The sequence below is a fragment of the Cyphomyrmex costatus genome, unplaced genomic scaffold (assembly GCF_001594065.2).
Source record: "Cyphomyrmex costatus isolate MS0001 unplaced genomic scaffold, Ccosl1.0 scaffold91, whole genome shotgun sequence".
NCBI classification, from domain to species: domain Eukaryota; kingdom Metazoa; phylum Arthropoda; class Insecta; order Hymenoptera; family Formicidae; genus Cyphomyrmex; species Cyphomyrmex costatus.
The window spans coordinates 707,297-714,659 of NW_017280495.1; positions in this window are offsets into that span (position 1 = coordinate 707,297).

Below are 7,363 nucleotides of genomic sequence, written 5' to 3' on the forward strand. Positions count from 1 at the left end.
AATGAAGTTTATAATTGGCACACTAGTTAGACAGATTTACAATGAGAATTGTTTAATTTGCATTACCCTCCATATACTGCCAATATATAGTATATATGATATACATGAAAAGAACAATTTTGTTAAAGCATCTAAAAATTTAATTAGATACAGATTTGAAAATAATTTTCTTAATTTGTCAAAATAATTAGAAATTGCAAGCATAAGGAACAATGTTGCAAAAAGTTTTGACATTCTAGTAATTAATTTGAGCATTCTATATAATTATTTTGATGGGTCATTAAAATTATTTTCAGATTTCTGTAATTAACTAAATGTTTAGATATTTCTGTAAAATCATCTTTTCTGCGTATGCAATAAAACACGGGCGAAAATTCTCTAATTCTTACATAAATAACAATTTTTCTTGATATCTTCTAAATATACGATTTAATGCACTATTACGTTGTGTATATCCAGGTCACTGATTCGATCTGTAAAATCGATTCAAACACCTTCACTGATATCATATCCTCTTTCCTCCATCCATCTTTTTATGTAAGAAGCGTTTCTCAAACAGCTTTATTGCTGTTCGTAAAAATTAAACGATGTTCAACAAAACTAGGTGACTATTTTCACGCGGAAAACGATCTGTAGTTCTTATTTTTCTGGTTGTTTCTTGGATCCATGAAAGATCCATTTATAAGTTTAGAAAAAAATGCCATTGGAATCCGATCACAGAAGTATCTTAATTGGCGTAACTTTTCTCAGAAAAGAGAATTGCCTGTGGCAAACAAACTCGCAGTTGTTTGAACTTCAACAAGTTTTATGTTTGAAAAGTTTGAGAGAGCTTAAAGTTTTAGTTAATTATTTTGAGGAAAAAAAAAACAATAAATGTGTTTGTGTAACGTAATTTTTGTTAATTGTGCCCACTCTATTGCGTTTTATAAAAAAATTATTTATCTAACATAATATCAATTAAATTTTTGTAATGTTGCTGAATTTTATGATATTAATGCTGCAAGATTAATATATTATAATTATAAATATTGTTAAAATAAATATATATAGAGAGAGTAATTGAATACATTTACACTGAAATGTATCGAAATTATATTCAGTTATCTATAAATTAATATAGAGATCTAATAGAGATTCTAATCTTATAATGAGAATTTTATTACCTATAGATGTGTAATATGACACAATTTTGTTGTATATACGTATATAAACTATAAATACACATTATATACACATTATGCGATGGAAAATGAGAACATATGAGAGAGACGTAATTTTTGATACATTTTGATAGAGCAATGATTGTTTAGTAATTGAAGAATATAATCTCTTTTGTTTTCTTTAATAAATTCAGAATTTTTATCGTGCATTTTATAATTGCATTTTTATAATTGCATCATGCATTTTATAATCTATATACGCGTTTCCTTTACGCGTAGATTGCTTTGTTTTTGATCTTTTCCTCTAAGCTCACAAAGTAAATATCGAGCTTTCACGTCGCTTCAGTTTCGGTCGTGATAAAAACGGGCACGTTCGCCTGTCGCGAGATAAACACAGCATGCATTATTTTGTAGAGTTAAAGATAGTTTCTAGCCTATTTTCTAGCTATTTTTTGCATAGTGAATTAAGTGCCGTCACTCCTGGATTACTCGTGAAAAGTATCGTAATGCATTGTGTGTTGCCGTACAGTTCGTTGAATTTTCGTGGCGCCTATTACGTTATTCTGAAAAAATATAGCACCCTAGACGTAACGATATATACTTTTCCAATACGCGCGATTCGATTTTCTATCACACAATTCGAATCTCCGAAACCATTTACGACGGATTTACGTAAATCGTTTTTTCTTTTGCAGCGCTTCTCGCGAACATTATAGAGACATATATAGGAACAAATATAACCAAGATCTTGTTTAAACAGTTCTTCAAAAACAAATCAGAACGACTGTTTGACTTGAAGCACTTCTCTCGAAGTGACAGAACATATTTGATTTTGTGTAGTTAACGTTACATTAACAAGTAATTTCACGTGTTGTATTATTTTCTTTATATTTTTTATATTTTTGCTATATTTGTATAATAAGCTTATGCAGATATCATATCGCTTCCTTACTTTAAACTTTAAAGTAACTGAAAAAATTAAGTTTTCCAATAAAGGGGAAACACTGTTTTCAACTCGAAAATTATTGATTAATCAAATAGTATCAGCGAAAAGAATATATTCTTAACATAGTTAAATTCTTATCATTTTCGTTTCATAATTTTGAAAAAATTCCTTTTTAAATTGTGACAATTTTAATTTTTTTAACGAATTATATTTTTTAATAAATTCTTTTTTAAGTTGCAATAATTTGGACTATTTCTTATTGAGTTAAGTTAGTTCACTTTTGATTGATAATGTTTACTTAATTTTTTTGTGATAATAAGATGTTTTGAGTTGTATCACTTTTGAAGTAAGGGAGCGATATTGTTTTTATTTGTTTATCTTCTAAGAACTAAAATTGAATGAACGATGGGACTATTAATCATCCACTAGAAAACAATCTGATTTTTATTGGACGGTTTTCTCGCGTGCTAATACTGTCCAATTTAATTGGGAGGGTCAAGACTTAAGTTGAGAAATCCATTATGTTCTAACAAGATTGCTCCGCTGTCCGATACTGCTCTCAACAATTTGTTACTTAAGTATATGCCTTGGAAGTACTTTCCAAAGTATTCTGCAGGAATAAAATAGTGCAAACAATCATAAGCAGTTAAAAGCATTTTAAATCAAAATGGGATTATAAAATTATGCAATGAGCCAGGTATATCTGGTAATGCAAAAACATTGCGTGTCTATTATTACATAGCATTATTGTAAAGCGTGGAAATATGTGATGTTAGGATTTGTGCAAGGTTAACATGCGACTGTTGAAGCCTTGGAATATCTTTGTTTTTTTCACTTTTATGATTTCTATCGTTGGCTGTCATACACGTGCATTATTTATTTTAACACAAATGTATAAAAATTTGATCAATAATTTATCGCGCATTGTATATTAAATTTTTTTTAAGCGTACGTATTTTTATAAATATCTTATAATAAAAAAAATTATACAATTCAAATATGATATTACCGGAGCAAAAAATAAACCATATACAATTTATCGTGCAATTTATCAAAATATTCTGATATGTACGGAAGTTGCATTGAAACAATTGTTAATATCTACTGCACGAATTTTTGGGTGTATCTAACTTTTATTTTTCCGAATGTTACAGAAAGGAAAATTTTTACAGGATGATATACCGATTAATTCTAAATATGTAATGGTAACACTTTTTTTTTTGAAGAAAAAGTTTGTTATCGAGAATTATTAATAGATATGGCATATTTATCTGCAACGTTTTGCAATGTTATCTTTTAAATGTCGAATAGTTTTGTCAATTATAAAGCCGTTTAATAAACTTGAAATATCACGCATTAGCATCGATATTAAGCAAATTAGAGGGTTTTTATTGATACAAGCTATCAAGAGAAAGTTTTCTATCGATAAAAGATTTTCATTATCGGTTGGTTGAGTGAAACAATTTAATTTCTTTCTTTGATTGTGAGAATGATTATGCGCGTTAATTGCATTCTGTTTTACGTGAAAATTATATGTATCTATAATATAATATTGTTCTTTTTTAATTATGTTGCATTTATACAATTGCTGTGGAATCAAAGATGGTTTTACGTACATCACTTAAATCTTGTTTCTTTTATGTGAATCTATATGTTTTTTATATTCTCTTTTATGGAAACAGCACCTTGCCTGTATTTTGAATTTCTAATCACGGGACGATATGAATTTTGCAAAGAATGAATCCTCGGATGTGCGTACGTAGAAAAAAATAGATTTGCAATTCTGTCACGTAAAGTAACGTTTGAACGAGAATAAAATTCTGTAATATTTAGTATTTGTAATAGTTGAATTAATATTACACTATCTGCTTATTATTTATTTATTAAAAGATTTATAAAATTACAAGATCTAGATTTTATAAAATGAGAAAACAAGACATAAAAATACCTAAGAAAAGTTTCTCTAATTAGAAATCTTTCTAATTATTTATTTTCAATTAATAATTTTTATTAGTTTATACACTTATATTTTATAGCATAATGTTCGTATTTTCATATCCTGTCGTATCATTCGGTTTAATAATCGCAGTTTCCGTATTTGTAGGTAAGAGCCGTTTAAACCGTTACAACTGTCGTTGCGCATGCAACGCCTTAATGTAATTTTCCTTGTATTCGCGACAGCTAAGATAATACATGCAGAGATTCTATGTAGGTGCTCTTCGCTTAAGAGGTTCAATATGCATTTAGATATTTGCACATCTTTGACTGCGGTATTCATAATGCTACACCGAATAATGCAATTATAAGCAATTAATTCGCTTCAGTTTCCATTGAAAACAACTTTACGTATGGCCTTTCAATCAGCTAATTTATGTGTACGTATTGAAAATGTTTGCGTTACTTGATATCTTTAGACCTTTAGTGAATCATGCATCGTTTATTTTCAAACGCTGAAAATAGACTTAACGCACAGCACATGCCTATAATAAAAAGAGTACCTGTAATTCAAGCTTGCGATAATGATATATTTGTTCGTTATTTCATTTCAACATGATGACGAAAATAATTATCATAATTAGCATTCGAAATATCGGCAGTAGTAGCAATTTGTATAGTTCGGTCTGCTGTAAAACGTACACGTTGTATTCATTCATCAATATTATTCAAAATAATTTATTATCAGCGTGGAATATCAATATGGCTAACAGGAGTGCACAAGTGCGGTTTATGAAGTAATCTTTATTTTAATATGAAATACATAATTTATATTTTATATATAAGATTTTTTCCACTGTGATCAAATGAAGTTCTTTTACTCTTTAAATATGCCTAGAATATAATATACGTTCTTACCGTGTTGAACAGTATGTCCGTAATATCTGCTTGGATATACAATATATTGTATGAAGCTTTTAAGCTCTGTACATATATACTGTTTGCAAAAGAAAGACAGAGTTTAACTCGTTTTGTCCTGTTTACTAGGAATACACGTTGCGAATAACAATGTGCTATAGCGAACAAGAATAAGGATAATGAATTGACTTCATTCGATTATAAAATACTAATCTGATGTTAATCTAATACTAAACAGAGTTAAGAACAGTCATTTTATTTTCGATTATTTTAAATGGTGAAACATTTTAGATATATTATTTTAACTTTTTTTATTATTGCGCAGGTATTATATTTAATAATTAAAATACTCAAAACTGTTTGAATGCTGCAAAATTCATCAATTGGAAATTTAAAAATTGAGAATTTTAAAATACTGATAATTAAACATGGAATTTAAAAAATAAATGCACGTATATTTTTTTTAAATAATATTTTACTTTTTAATATATTTGGGACAATATTTGCTTATATATAATAAAAGCAACTATTGTTCTGTGACAAAATTTGATTGCTGCATATTAGCAATTTTATCGATATTGTAATATCGTGATTTTAATTTTTTAAATACGCGATTCTCATACATCGGTTGCGCTCTTTGGCAAAGCAATTACATCGCTGATATCTGCAATGAATAACGACGGCTCACAATATGGTTAATTGCTAAGTGTTACGCCTCAACTATCACATGCAATGATGTATCGCGAGGTATGCAACTGCTAGTTTCAATAGAGAATTTGAATTATAACAGATAACAGTGCGAAATAAAGCATGTTTGTTTTATTTTACAAATTGCATCGTAAACAAATGAATAATTAATAATAACAAAATTACACATTATTAAATAGTTGAATAGTATTAATATATGTATTATATTATATATATGTGCATTTAATACCGTATAAGTTTCATTTACATCAATAATTATTCATTAATCGATTTATTGTTGAAGATAGAACTATTTGTGTCGTTTCCCAACGAAGATTATAACATTTTGTAGTTATAACAAATTATATCAGGCGATTACAGATAATTGCATTTTAAATAGCTAATTGATTACATAAATATATTATACATTTTTGTAATCAGAATCAAATGTATTCGCATGTGTTGCAAATATGTTACATTTATTATTATTATTTAGCAATTTATGTGAAGACGTATCTTATCTTTATATTCTTCTTACAATTAGTATTCATGGATAACGAAAAGGTCGATACGATTGTCATTGGCTTTCTTTTTTTTTAGGAAATTGGAAATGGTATCATTCTGGTTCAGTTATTTGATTTCCTGAAGGAATATGTCTTTTTTGCGGCAAACAGCTGTTTTATGATGATAATGGGTAAAACGAGTGATTTAAAAGTTCGATCTCTCGTTTTTTTTATGACATTAAAACATTTTTTGAAACTGGAAAGTTCGAAATATATATATATATATATAATTAGAGGAAAAATTTTCCAGAAATTTAAATTAGGATAAAGACATCAATCTGTATTTTAAATGTTTTTAATTTTTCTGTATTTTTTGAGAGAGTGGAATAATATTTCTTTAGCAGGATTCTCAAGTCTTTGTTTTTAGAACATAGAATTTAATGCTGTATAAACAGAAAGTAGCGCGTTAGTTTCTATCGCAAACACTAAAGTGTTAGCTTTAACCATCAACCTTCTAAAATGTCAAATAAGTACCTTACCCTGTGAACACTATCGTATAACTAACTCGTGTTATGTAATTAAGTTACAACAGGAAAGTACTCTTAATCAGGATGTAGTGTTAACTGCTTTGCAATGTTCGAGCTCCGGGCTAATAGTCATGCATTATCGTTGAAATGATTAAACGAGACGAAAAATATTACGTTTGCAGTGTAATGAACATGCGAGACGTCTGCCATCGATTTACAAAACGAATTTCCTTTTCTCTTTTCTGACAATAAGTCAGCGACAACGAAGAAGCATATCGAATGACGTTATTTTATTCAGAGGCTGTTTCAGTTACCTTTTCAAGGGAAAGTCGTATCAGTGATTCAGCGTTGTTTTCATGATACAGCAGATATTTGTATCCAGCGACATGTAAACAAGTGAAGCCTGACTGTGGTTAGGTTAAGTCTACTTAAGTAAATTAATTTATGGTATATTTATATTATACTATGTATATTTTTGTTTGATAAAATGTCAATCTTTGATATAAATGATTACGAGAAAGGTTAGAAGGGAAAAAATGGTACATAAAGACAATTTATGAAAATAAATTATAATGTATTATAAGATTGCAACATTATTAGATATTTTACGTGTATAATGTAATAGATAAAATAGAAATTTGTTGATAATTAAATTCAAGCTACAAAATTAGATTTTTGATCAAATTA